This window comes from Rhipicephalus sanguineus, chromosome 10 (assembly GCF_013339695.2).
Source record: "Rhipicephalus sanguineus isolate Rsan-2018 chromosome 10, BIME_Rsan_1.4, whole genome shotgun sequence".
NCBI classification, from domain to species: Eukaryota; Metazoa; Arthropoda; class Arachnida; order Ixodida; family Ixodidae; genus Rhipicephalus; species Rhipicephalus sanguineus.
In genome coordinates, this window is record NC_051185.1 from 59,793,094 (window position 1) to 59,807,748 (window position 14,655).

The window sequence follows — 14,655 nt, forward strand, 5'->3', positions numbered from 1 at the left end:
TTCTCAGCAACGTCAAATTTTGAAATTTCTGTTCGGGTTCCTGCAGGACATTAACTTAATTGATAAACTGTACAGTGACTTACATTGCAACCACTACGTTTTCACATGCATATATCACAATAATAATATTTTTTTCTTTTCCTGCACTCCTCATTCTAGGGCCTACCTGTCCTCAATACCCTTCCCCTATACAGAGTAGCGTGTAGAAACGTTTGTATATTGTGACAGAATTCTCTGTTCTTTGTTAAAGAGCCTTCTCTGTCCACCCCGGTGGGTCAGTGGTTACGGTGCTTGACTGCTGACCCGAAGGTCGCGGGTTCTATTCCAGCCATGGCGGTCGCATTTTGATGGAGGCGAAATGCTAGAGGCCTGTGGACTGTGCGATGTCAGTGCACGGTAAAGAACAGCAGGTGGTCCAAATTTCCGGAGACCTCCGCTACAGCATGCCTCGTAATCAGAGTTGGCGCGTAATACCCCAGATGAGGAGCTTTCTCTTGTGTGCATCAGCAGTACGGTCCAGTTGAGAAGACGTTACGGTGGGCACCTGTTTGCCTGTACTTTTTGTGGACAATTTGTAGAGTACAGCAAAGCCAGGCACCCTTACGCAGCCGATTGCCACGGCTCATAAGCCTGCTGCACTTGCCACGAGAGAAGCAGAAAAAAATTTTGGTGGGCTTTTTCCCCACTTGCATCTGTTGCCATCTTTGGAACAGCTTCAAGGAATGAGACGTTAAAAAGAAAAAAGCTCTATGAAACTGAGAGTTGGTCGAGACCATAGACGCAACCATACCTAACCAATGAAACTGTAGGAGCCGTTATTTGTAGCTTTCGGTTGAACTCTGTCAATTTTGAGATAAAAGAAAATGAAAGTAGGCAAAAGAACAACTTGCCGCCTCTGGGGCTGAACCCACAACCTTCAACGTTTAAAAGAAGAGATTACAATTAAGGTGGCATTGACTGCTGCTAGTTAAGCAAGATTTACGGGATAGACGGGAGGCAAATCTCACGGCCCCATGTTGTAAAAACTGATCCCCCTCACAGTGTGAATCTGTTAGCAAAGGCTTACTGAGCCGGCAAAACGAAATTACATGACACTTTAAGAAATGCAGAATGCTATTTTCTTGCATGTATCACGCAGCAGATCTTGGCAACAAGTGCGATCTGCAACAGTCCTTTATTACAGCAGTGAACCTTAAGGTTGAAGAGATGTGTGACTTGGCGCCGCCTACAATCACAGTATCTAAACCTTTGCACTCCGTAATGGAAGTGCAGGATATCCTCCAAACACAAGCTCTCACCAGCCTGCCAGTCTTCTCCCACTGAGACTGTCGAATTCGATGAGTAATGATCATAATTGAATGATAGGCTCTGCTTGTGCTTCAGGCATCCACCCTTTTTTTCAGCTAGAACATTGTTTACTTGTTACCAGCAGCATTGACTCATCACCCTTCTCCCATGTGCTGTGTACGCTTTTGCGAACTTTGGATACTTTGCCATTGTCACCACGTCCACCTGTATGTTATAAAGATAAAGCCAGTGGTTGCATTTGTTTTCTGGCGACACCATATTTCAGTATTCGCGCACACGTGTAAAATGTTGCATTATCTCTTTCTTTTGAAGAACCAAAGCAGCTGCTGTAAGCAGTTGTACTTCCCAAAAGTGTCAAATATTTTGTGAAAAGCCTAGGTCAACCTTTAAAGTTAATTTCCACGTATCAATATATATACTGCATGCGGTTGGGGGTGACATGGCATTCGTAATAATAGTTGCAAAGCAGTGCCACTTCAGTAAGATACCCTTACCTAAATTGTCACTATAGAAATCCAGAAATGTTTTCACTATAAAGAATGGAAAATGTTTGAAAAGATGGGGATGCACATGAACATAGCAGTTGCTGGATTTTTGAGTGGCAGGATATTCTACTTTATATTGCGAACGTAATTGCCGCATGAAGTGCAGGCCAAAGTTTTTGTTGGGGAAAAAGTGCAAAAGCGCATGACAAATCTTCTTACTGGAATGAAAACCAAGGAATGCTGAATGCTAGAATCCCGTCTTTTTTACTCAACTGCAACGTGGAAATACTTATATTGCAGGCCCTGAGGTTCCAGGAGGCCCTCACCAGGAGACATGCAGCTTGGGCCTGAATTTCGCAAATCTGTGACAGCATGTGGTCTGAATAGAGCCACAACCAACTGGCTTTGAGGCTTAGAAGGACAGAAAGTTGACCTAGTTGGTAGCCAGTTCGTACAAAAAGTTAGGGGTGCACTTTCTCTTTCATTGTGTACGTGTATGCACACCCAACTTTTTCTATGAGCATCGAATTCATAGCTACTTTATGTAGCGAGGGCAAAGAAGGGAGCTGAGTGGACTTATCCATTTTCATGAACGATTTATTTTTTTTTGTTTGAAGGCTAAGCACATAGCAGTTGTGTGTGTATGTGCGGTATGCAATATGCCTTTGTGCCATTGTTGCTCTTTTGCCATGTGTTTCTGCTTTGATCATAGTCACTAGGTTTTGGATAATAGTATGTGCTGTTGCCATTTGTCAAAGGTGTTTGTTTGTTTGTTTGTTGGTACAGTGGGTAAATAGGCTAGTTGGTATGCGACACTGAGAATAAAACCAGCAGAAGAAACAAACTAAGAGGTAGAACTATCGAATGCCGACTTGAGCTCAAGTTTGCTTTCGTGCTGTGCAAAAATGTACATGGAAGGGACTCGAATAAAGAACCGAGGGACATGAGAAAATGACTGCAAACGAGGAGTGGAGGGGGGTTATACGAGTTAAAACAGCACCAAGGGGGCAAGGCTGAAACAAGGGACCCGCGGTGGTACAGTTGACTGCTTCTTTCTTGCGCCTTGTTATTTTGCAGTGTTTTCGTTAAAGCCACAGACTGTCCATCCCAAATGCATTGTTTCTGCAGTGTATGTCGTGCCACTTCCCTCTTTCATTGTCCTTGATTTATCGCTCTGTGTAAAGTAGGTGCAAATCCACTCCCATTCGTTAACCTCTTGGTCCCGTTGTAGATGACATTCAGTGCATACATATCCAGTATGGTCATTTACAAATGAAAGAAGGAAAACTTTTTCGAGGAGCTCGTTTCTTTGTTAGACACAATCAGGTGAATCCAACTGACGATTAGGCCAAGGAATTCGCAGGGGACATTCTTGTCGTTAACTGTAGCATAGTAATTATGGCATACATGGAAATGAATTAAAGTGGACCAAAAATCACCCTCTTATGTCGGTGAGATCCAAACCCACCACCTTCGAATTACTGTAATACTTACGAAGTGGATGGAGAAGCATCTTCTATCGTATGCGTATTACGAAGATTGCGCGTTCCTATCCCGCCGACGCAAAGGGTGATTTTTCATCCACTTTAATTCATTTCTATGTATGTCATAATGACTATGCTATAGTTAGCGACAACAATTAATGTCCCCTATGGTTTTCTTGGCCTAAATGTCGGTTGGATTCATTTGGCTATTGTCGTTTACAAAGAATTTCTAAAGTGATTGTGACTTTCAGTGTGCACGCAGTTCTTTTATTGATGGCATCGTCATTTTGGCTCGGCTGTCTTGTACTGTAGTCTCTTGCCGTGTTACTGACTCCAGCTATCACAGCCGTTACAAGAGATTCTCGCTCTTAGAGACCTCTCGTGCTGGCCATTGGTGTATGCTGCAAACTGCTTGTGTTCCACATCTTTGCCATGCCTCGGTGATTACAGTGGTCAGGAAATATGACAGGTATATGCACCTTTCTCGTGTGCAAGTCGTATATTCATAAAAAGATTCGTATAGATTAAGTTTTTATTTGTATATTATTAGCTTTTATTACAATGCAGAGTTGCCTTTAAGGCATAATTCTTGTTACGTCTGTGTGTATTATCACTTCGCATGCAGAAAGAGTGTCAACTCCCCTACCGGTTGCGCCACTTCAGCCTGTGACAGTATTTATTGTAAGAATGGCTGTTCAGTATTGGAAAGTATTTGATTAAGTTCTATTCTGCACTGTTAAGTTCATATTTGATGCGGTCTGAAAAGTCGCCAGTGACACACCTTTGTTAAAGGGACACTAAAAAGAAAAACGATTAACATCGTATATAATAAATTACAATTTCACCATACCGAAAGCACCACTCATACCGCGAGAAGATTTTACGTAAGCGAGAAAACGCGCAAGAAAGAAAATACAGGTGAATACTCTGCCTTGAAGTTCTCGCACCAGCTCGTTATGGTGTCATAAATTGTAACGTCGTCTGCTAAGGCCTTCGTAATAGTTTTTCACTAAAAATGATTTATGTTGCGTTCTAAGGGACCCAAAGTCATAACATAGCAAGGTTCCGAAAATTTCATTGAAGCGATGTGGTAAAAATACGTGAAAAGACTGAAATTCACAACGTCACGCTGTCATTCACATGCTGCAGTTTCAGCACCGAATTCAAACACGAGACTTTGACTTTCATTTCCTCTTCTGATAATTATCTGATGGTGGTGAAATTAATGACAATAGAGTTCTGAGAGATTAGTTTTTCTGTCTAAAGTGATTTAGTGTTTCACTTTAGTGTCCCTTTAAGTAAAAGCTACTGCATTGTTTGTATAGTCATTTAAACAAAGTTAGTTTTGTCGTAGCTTTCTTGTCTCTGCAAAGATGCGCAGTCGAAGACCGTTTTTATGGCTTGCAGGTGGGGGTCACTGTTTGAATCATTGGCAGCATCAACAGCCGCAGCGTCGGCCTCGTAAGAAGCCGATGGAAAATCCAAGATTTCCGTGCAGGTTCTGCCCCCAGGTGTTCACATTCCGCAGCTTCCTACTGAGACACGAGCGGACGCACACTGGTCAGTGATTGGTCAGCATTTCGTAATCTTTTGTCTGAATTCTGTTGGACGGAAGTTTGGTCTACTAGGTTGTTCATGATCAACTACAGTTGAACCCCTTTATAAGAGGCACGCATGGGGGAGAAATTCTTGCCTGTTATATGAGGTGTCTCTTATAAGCAGGGTACTAAGTGATGCATTTTCCTATCAACCCTTACTTTCATGTAGCACACTGGTGTCTCTTATACCCCACGTGTCTCTTATATCAGTGTCTCTTATAAAGGTGTTCAACTGTATTAACAGTGCACAAAATGAAAGACGCGACATAAGGAGGGACATGCTCACTGCTGACTTCCAACTCTCTTGCAGCGATGGTTTCGTCTTTGGCAACCTTGATGCCGTGACGTTATTTGTTTGCAAGGGTTCATTGGTCGACAAGTAAGAAAACGGTAGCGCGATAGGAACGACACGAGAACAGGGCTCTGGCGCTAACTTCCAACTGTCCAGTGGTGCCGTCTCATCCTCATTCCTTTTGTGCTGCCATGTTTTTTTTCTCAAGTCATGAATCGTTTCACCCCAAAAACATTTTACAAAGTCTGTTGGCCAGATGCCTGCTTCTATGCTCGAGTACTATGGGACGCCCTATGGTTGAAAGAGTTCTGTGTTCGCCACCATGGGCATGAGTGAAGCCGACTTAACACTTCCAGGCAGTGCTTAGAGTCGTGCATCATGCAAGTGGGAGCCCAGCCTTCCACAAGGGGGTGCTTCTTGTATGTGCATGTGTATGTGTGTATATGAAAGAGGTATGTATATGTGCATGTACTTCTAATCACAAAGCAAGAGTGGCTAGGCCACCCCACCCTCCTTTAAATATTGGGCCGAAGAGAAACAACTAGAAAAACAGCTCCGCTGTTAAAAAAAGAAATGTCAGCTGTGTAGTTGAGACACACCGACAAGTCATCTCTCATCTGTGTGTGGCTGCCCCTCGCGTACACTCGTCCCACAGTAGCGACTCGATCGCTACAAGGCTCAGCAACTACTGCATCCACGCCATGAATAATCCACCCAGTGCACCAGCAGCCTGTTCCATTAGCGTGAAGGTACCGCCATTTTGGACAGCTAATCCAGAAGCATGGTTCCTGCAGGTTGGATTTCAATTCGCTACCCGATGCATTACTACCAACCAAGAAAGGTGTTGGAACATGGTCAGCTGCCTTCCCCCAACTACAGCAACTGAGGTGCTGGATCTACTGGTCGTTCAGCTTGCAGCCAACGCATACACAATGCTCGAGCAGCCGCGGAACAGCGTCACTGTCACCCCGTCAGAGCTGCAGTGACTGAAACAGCTACTACAGAGTACGGAGCTTGGAGACCAGACCCTCAGTCTACTGCTGCGCCACATGCGACAGCCACCCGGCACAACAAACGCCCATGCCAACAGCATTGTGTTACAGGAGCTGTGCCTTCGATGACTTCGAGTTAACATGCAGATGGTCTTCGCCTTAAGCTGCCTATAAACGGCTCCCTAAGCTCGCTGATGCAGTCGTGGCAGTGGCTTCACTGTTCACATGACACTGGAAGCAGATACGGGACTTTAGCTCCGGGACGTATGTGAACAAACTTGCCGGTGCCAATACAGCAGCAGCTATACAGAAAAGGCGACGTTCACATGCAAAACTACCAGCCTGGTACACAACACCGGTGACCAGTGTGGAGAATCTCCTCCTACCGTCGGAAAGATGACAATGCAGCCTGCAAATTCCTCCCACAAGCCCTGTGATTACGCATGAAATGGTACGAACTGGCACTGAGGGTGACCAGTGTTTAGTACTTGTCAGAGCATCCTCCATTGGTTCTCTCTCTCATCGATCATGACAGCAGCCTGCGATTCCACGTTGACACCAATACTGAGGCGAGCCTGGCGCTGGCATCATAAACTCAGCATCATTCACACACTGCATCTTGCCTTCATGTGGTCGACAATACCATCATTACCGCTTAGGATACTGCTGACTGCCTCTGCATTCAGGCATGAACAAGATATCCAATGTATTTCTATTGTGGCTGATGTAAAATTTGCTGTCATATGTGCAGGCTTCCTTTTGCACTTTCGTCTTCTCGTCGATATATGCAGCAGGTGCCTCCAAGACCCCATGTAAGCAAACTTTCGCAACTCCAACCATTGAGTCTGCAGAAACAGACAGACACTGGTGCCTAGTGTCCACACATTATGTTAAGCAAAGCTTTTAAATCACAGATTTCGGTGGCGGCGATGTCCTATGCAAAAAACCCGCCGCTAGGGAGCATACAGAAATGTGGTTCTCAAAGCTGGGCCGTTCACATGCATATTTGCATGTGCCGCTTTCCAGTGATAGATGCTTTCTCAATTGTTGGCTTGTTGGCGATCAGCTGTATCTGATGTTGCAATCTGATCTTTTATCGAGGTGATTTGCCATTTCATGTTGCCAGATTTCATTGTTTCCTGAATATGAACGCATCACCACCATTGTTGCCTGTACCAACTGAAGTGTTGTGTTGCTAAGCATGTGGATGATGGTCCAATTCACGGCATGGAGGAAGAAAACAGTCAGGAGTGAGTGAGCATTGCACAATGTAATGCAGTTGCTGACCATCTATTCGGACTTGGCGGAAAGCCGTCGTCCTGCTGGCGTGGATAGCTTTTAGGCTCGTTAGGCCTCACGTCATCGTTGACTCGTTCACCCAGCGTGGTGTTCCATCATTGTCGTGGCACTCTGGGGATTGCCTTCAATGGCTTGCTTCAGAAGAGGGCTTGCGTCAAGAACGTCCGTACTTGCTGTGTGTGGCAGCTGCATCTCTGAGCAGCCTTGCTCGAACGCTGCAAGTTCACTGGCCACACCTGGGGCGCCGCCGTCACCGGCCGCAGACCCGAACGCCAGTCACTCCCATCGCCAGTGCGTCTGCTGGCGGTGCAACCTTCTACTGCTGAGCCCACGCAGACAATGCCAGCTCACCTGTCCTTCTTCTTGATGGCTCGGTTCACGTGCCTTGAGCGCCTAGCCTTGAGCGCCTAGCATTGCCCATGCCAATTCGAATGCTTTGAGGGCTTTGTCGTCGTTGTCAATTTCATACCTTATGGCTGTTATTTGTGACACTTTCCGAGTTAACAAAGCAGCCATACACTGGCTCCAAGGTGAAGCACAACGCCTGCAATTACATCACCAGCATCAGCCCCTAAGGTGCATGCACAGCCTCACCTGCTTGACCCTGGAGGAGTTAATTGTTTCCCAACAAGGCTTTGACCGAATGCTGGAACTGGTGATCATCAGGCCTTCAAGTCCCGGGCAGCTTCGTGCCACATGATCCCGAAGTGAGCTTCGGGAGGCTGGCGCCGATGCAGGGCTGTCAGGCATTAAACCAAGTCATGACACCGGACAGGTGCTCAATACCACATATCCACGATATCAGCATAAGCCATTTTCTCAAAGGTAGACTTAATGCAAGCGCAGCATCAAATCCCCTTGAAAGAAGGTAAAGGATTCAGACATAGAAACACACAACAGCAGAGAACCGGACAACGCAGACGCTGTTGTGTACTTTGTTTATGTTCTCTTCTGTTCGATTTTGTACACGTTACCCACTACCATGATGAACCCCTATCAACTAGCTCGACTTTCTGTTGATCTAGTTGACCCCATTGTACAAGGAGATGTTGAAAAGACAGCCATGGTGATGCCCTTCGGGCTGACTGATCTGCTCTAGATGCTGTTCTGCCTCTGGAACGCTGATCAGACATTTCAAATACACGAATGTGTCATATGCTAGCACTCAAAGATACAGTGACACACCATGACATCACTGGGAACAGTCTCCAACTTTAGACTTGCAAATCAACGATGTGCAACTGGAAATTGTTAATCCACTTTCACTGTGCTGAGGAGGGAATTATATTTGCGTATGCACATGTATTGGCATTCCACAACTGGCTCACTTTAGTGGTCAACTTGATTCCATTCAAGCAATTAAGCAACAGGCTGTGTTGATTACCATGCCTTTACATACAATCTGTAGATGTCATTCTGAGATTTCTATTGCTTCCGGTCATTACTAATTACACAGATGAAGTCATTACCAATGGCATGCAGCAGACTTCAACAATGACCTCCCCAAGGGTTTCATGTGCCTCTTCTCAATGTGCACCGTTCGCGCTGTGCAACTTGTCAAACTCTGGCTTGGTCACCAGAGCCGTACTTTTTCCAGAATGCCGTGGTTCTAGGGATCTACACTGTCTTAAAGTAATGGTAGTTGAGGGAGTCTCCCATTTCTATTTAAATGAAGGAAATGAAGAAGAAAGTGCTGAAGGATGCAACGTTGCACTTTCTCCTGTTTCCCCTGATAATGATCAACTGCTCAGAGTCCTTGCAATAAATGCTCCCGCTATTAACAAGAGGCGAAATTTGTGCTAGCTTATAGAGATTCACGCGTTCAAGCTTGGGTATTAGAATTGGGGCTAATAACGTCAACGCGAAAGCCATAGTCACTCTGATTAGCATTGTAATTGTTGCTATAGGGATGAATCTCACTAGACGTTTCATCCAGAACGTGCAAATGATGAGTCTCACTTGTACAGGAATATTTTCTCCAGTCTGCTGAGTGCCACACACGAGTGGCAGTCGTTCCATAATTTTGTTGGGAATTCAGCGCTGTTACTGAATGCCCTGAGATTCCCAGAAAACAAATTGTGAAGTCTTCGTTTGGGTCAAAGTGGATGTCACAACCTCGGTGTCTCGTTCCCCTGGGCTTTAGAAAGTGTGAGCCCGGAGCGAAGATGTTACAGTGATGACAGCCACCTTTTCAATGCTGCTGTTGTGATCTCTTGACATTTACTTGGCTCAGTGGAACAGGCTAGGGAAGCTCTATCAAGTCGTTTTTGAGGCTTAGTACAATACTAACAAACGCGCATAAGATCCTCTGGCGACCTCTCTAGCATCCAACTACAAGTGCTTTGCTGTTGACGTCTCTGTGATTTTTTTTTACCAGAATGCCAGCAGCAACATGTTGCGTGGTATTCAACAAAAGCACGCTTGACTTCTGTTGCAAAAGATATCGCACTTCTTACACACTGTCCTTGTGGCCTTGCCTGCAAATCTGCAAAAGTCGAAAACATGCAGAAGTGTTGATACAAAAACGTGAAAAATAACGAAGACAGAAGATAACGAATAGACTGCTGATATCGAAGTAACGCACAATGACGGTGATACTCTGGAGGTTTTGTGGTTTTCTGAAAAAAAAAAAAGCATTTGCACAAAAAGCGTCAAGCAAAGTAAGATTCACAAAAAAGCAATGGCAATGACTGCATAGTAGCATTGCACTCTGACACATTCAGTCGTTTAGGAGAGCAGTTAGTAGCTGCCTTGTGACGTACAGCACTCGGTGCTTCTGTTGTCTATGCAGGTGAAAGGCCATTCGAATGCAGCCTGTGTGGCATGACGTTCAGACTGAAGCACCACTTGGTCTCCCATGCGTCCAGGCACAGGATCCCAGCCAATTCATAAAAAATGGCCTTGCTCCGCTGCAGTCCAGCACAGGAACAGCTAATTGTTCACCGTGGTTGCAGATCACTTTTGCGAAACTCTTGTTGGACGCTTGGTGACTGCCTTTCCTGGTATCACGAAAAGGAAAAAGTTGTCATCCACTTATGTGTAGCACAAAGCTACTAAGTAAATCCGTGCAGATTTCACGGTACTGAAGATTCCCAGTTGACAAGATTTTTCCTGGTCTGGGATTTAAACCTGGGAACAATGCCTTTCAGGGGCAGTCACTTGACCATCTGGGCTATACAGGAGGCTCGCGGATTGCAGTGTGAGAACGTATTGACAACTCGAAGCACACGAATACAGAACTTAGAGGATCAGTTATGTGAGGCCCTTGCAATGCGCTTGCAACACCCTTGCAATGCCCTTGACCTTCGCAGAACTGACTTGTATGTTCTGTGTCCCTGCACTTTGAGTTGTCAATTAGCGCTTGTGCTGCGATCTGCAAGTGTCCTACACATCACAGGTGGTAAATCGACTTCCCCGGAAAGGCATTGGTCCTGGCTTTGAATCCCAGACCAGGACAAGTTGATTTTCAACTGGGAAGCTTTCTTTCTGAGAAATTCATATGGATTTTTTTTTTTGTAGCTTCCTGCTGCAAGCGAGCTGGGTGACAATTCTCTATTTTCTGACTTTTCACATACCAACTTGCATCTGTCCTAATGATGCAACTGGCGGGACAGATTTGCGACCACTATCACAGGAAAACGTTAGTAAGCCTGTAGTCCAGGTAGTACACATAACCCGGTTTACTTGTTCAGCAGCTGTGCCAAAATCATTGTAAGAAAAATTATTGATAAGTTTGCATGTTTAGGTAAGCTACAGTTCTAATGTTACAAGATATAATGACATCTTCGTATCTTTCTGTGGAGAAAAATGATGAACGCTATGTTGTAGCCCTAGTTGTATATTTTGTAGCATTTTTCATTATATGCTGATCAGTTCTGTCATAAAGAAATTTGTTTGGGGGGGGGGGGGGGGCTAATTGGGTAGGTTGTGTATATAATACACACGCATAATGATGTGTGCTGCTTTTTTTTAGCTACTTTTGTTCTTATGTGCCTGCATGTGGAGATTCGCATGCATTTGTGAATACATTATAAGCTTTGGTCAGTAGCTTATAGCGTCACCTTGATATTCGGCACCATGACACTTGAAATGAAGTATTAATATAACTAAGGCCAGACATCGTCATAGTGGATATTTCTGTCCTTTCTGTCGATAACCGCCGTTACTGTATTGCCACATGCAAGATGTATCATGCGATCTGCAAATGTCGGCATTGCTTTGATGGCACCATTTAAATTCTGTGCGCATCATGATCACTGCGATAGATTTTCAGACTGACTCGAGCACTGCTGAGGGTACACGAAAGGGATACTGAACAAAAATTAGAAAAACTAATGAAAACATTGAAATTCTTCTCGAAAGAGGCGACTGTTGCGATAAACAGTTTATTTCACGTATTTTTTTAATAGTTGGCTGTATTCTTGGTGGATTGTCAGCGCGTGGCGGCTGCAGGCGAGCGCGAGCCTTAATGTCACTTTCACAGAGGCGCATGCAGGGCGCACATGTTCCTGTTCTCCTCTCCCCTTTCTCCACCTCTCCTTCACAATTCACTCTCCCCCTTTTAGAAAGGTGCTGATGCTTTACCCAGCCGGGAGCATTGTTCGCTGCCGGTGCTGTTCGTAGTGGTTCTGGGAACCGTAGTGGGAGCTGAGCGGGTTGAGAGACGCGGGCGACGGCTGGCATTGTTGGCATGCACGTTTCTGGCGTGTGAATTGTCACCAAACGTCGCCTCCTCTAGTTCACGGCGCAGCTGCTAGACACTGCAGTTTGTGAAAAGCACATTAAATTCATTATTTTCCTCTAGTTTCTGCCTGAAATGAATGTTGTGTCTATCGATTTCAGCACCCAATCTTTCAATTTAACTGAAAATCTTGGCAGCAAAAATTTTGTTCAGTATCCCTTTAATATGAAGTTTGAATGATAGCAGAAGTGTACTTGACATTGCAGAGCACTCTGTAGTGCTCAACTTGGTGTGAAAATCTACTAGTGTTCATGGTGTGTGGGACTGGGTGTTGCCATAAATGCAATGACAACGTTTGCAAAGTTTGCTTTGAAGATCCTAGTCTTAAGGATTGTGGTTCTATTTTAACGAGTTCCAGTTATGCTTACCACTTATTCTGTCACTTGAAGACTGGTTTGCTTTCTGGGCACAAGATTGCCCAACTATTAGCTAACATCTTTCACTCATGACTGCAAAACAGCGCTAGAAACGAAGACATGGAAAGAACGGACCGAACCAAGCACCGACTACCAACAATGCGACGTGAGCGTAAATCTGTATGGTAAAATTGACTAGTATATCCTAAATGCGCAAAAGTGCTTGACATGACAGAGATAATCAAATGCAATTGGATGGAGTGTCTACTTAGGCTTACTTGGTGACACATGGACGGTTGTGGGTGGAGCTTATATTTTTTCTTGGGTTTTAACCGACTTTGGAGCATGCGTTGATGCTCGAGCATTTGCAGATTTCATAAAGACTTCATTTAGTCTGAAGTTGTAATACCAGTAGTGGTTACGCACTTTCTCCTTCGTCGTTTTTTGAGAGACGTGATTTTGTGCTTATGTCAGTGCTTTGCGTGTCAGCATGTAAGGTTAATGTCAGTGTTTGCAGCAAACTGGTCATCAGAAAAATGTGTTCACACTGTGCCCATTAGAAGCTTTGCCAACTGTGTTTTATGTGCTCGTTCTCTCATGGAGCTCCTGGCAAGGCTGTTATTCTGTTCTTAAGCTAAGTCAAACTCATTTGAACTGTGCTTGCTGGTAATACCTACTGTTTGGTATCCCTACTGTATGAGCTGCTGTATACAGCCTGTGTGAGCATTATCATTGCTGTTCTGAACTTAACAAATGGAGTGCATTTGGCAAAACATTGATGAGTAGTGCGAAGAACGAGGATAGTGAAGGCACAAGAACACAAGGTGGGCGAATACGGGACTGCGCCCAGCCTGTGTTCTTGTACCTCCACTGTCCTCAATCTTTGCGCTACCCATTTACGTTTTCAGCGATGAGCCAACTGGCCCAAACCAAAGCTTTAGTGTGTGTGGTAGTTCAGTCTGCACAGGAGGGTACGGTGCTCAACGAATGAGACATGACGCTCGGAGCACAGGACTTCTGGCAGTTTTTGTGCTACCACTGAGACGCTGGATGCACCAACCTGGCACAGTGTGGTATGCATCAAAAGCAAGATCCTTTGAAATCACTGTGGCTGAATTTTGACCTCTTGCGATTACCGCGTTCTCTCCAGTAAAGCTAGAAGTGTCTGTCACTTGGTCCAAGCATTGTGTTTTAGTCACCAAGCACCTAACATGAGTGTCCATGCAGGTAACTTTTCGCCCCTGTACAATTTGTACCATTTTCTGTTTAACGCGTATTTTCCCAGACAAGAATGTCAGTTGTGTGTGTGTGTGTGCTCGTGGCTGTGTTCCTTCAAACTTCCATGCACCGCAACCCTCATTTTATGAATGATTCGTACCGACTTGCCAAAATGTCAGCCTTACCGCAGTAGGGTGGTCCACTCAAATGTGAAATATTTGTGTGTATGCACAAGTGCATCTGTAGTCTTTCTGTCAACTTGAACATCTTTTGTATGTATTTATAGGATATGACATTTTTTTGCATATATGTTTACATGACAGTGTCATGTTTTGAGTGTTTTCTTACAGTGCTTTCCAAGTGCTATGACCTATTTATTTTACATATTTAGTGCATGTCACATTATACACGTGACTTGTGTTCTACTGTGTAAGGACACCACAGGCAGGATGTTCTCATTTGAGCCTTTGTACAATGTGTAACGTATAAATAAACACAGGAGACCCAGTCAGAATGAGTGTTCATCGCAGTGGTTTAGGGGCTGGTGCAATCTGCCACTCAACATGATGTGGGTTCGATTCGTGGGCACAGTGACCGCATTCTGAATGTGGAAAGGCTCACATATTTTGCTCATGCTGCTCATTTAGTGAACACAGGTGGTCAAAGTTAGTGCACTTTCGTGCTTCTTATTGCCTATGTGTTAGTGTAATCGACTAAACTCCAATGTACTTTATGCGGGCTTTCTTTCAGAAATGATATCCGCATAGTTATGACTAAAAATTTCAATTCTTTCTGTTTTCTTTTCTTTTTGTTCCATAAAGTATGATGGTGTGGGTTCTACCAAATTTTACACCTTCAGTCCTTACCTGTTTAATGTCATAG

The 14,655-nt window shown here is 44.6% G+C and overlaps 1 long non-coding RNA gene across 1 annotated transcript; it reads left to right on the plus strand.

Moving 5' to 3' along the window:
• The first annotated feature begins 3,819 nt into the window (after window positions 1-3,819).
• Window positions 3,820-10,485, plus strand: LOC119371955 (uncharacterized). The gene is made up of 3 exons (XR_005179363.2): window positions 3,820-3,958; window positions 4,685-4,837; window positions 10,250-10,485. It is a non-coding gene; the product is annotated as an uncharacterized LOC119371955 (long non-coding RNA).
• Window positions 10,486-14,655: the final 4,170 nt, after the last annotated feature.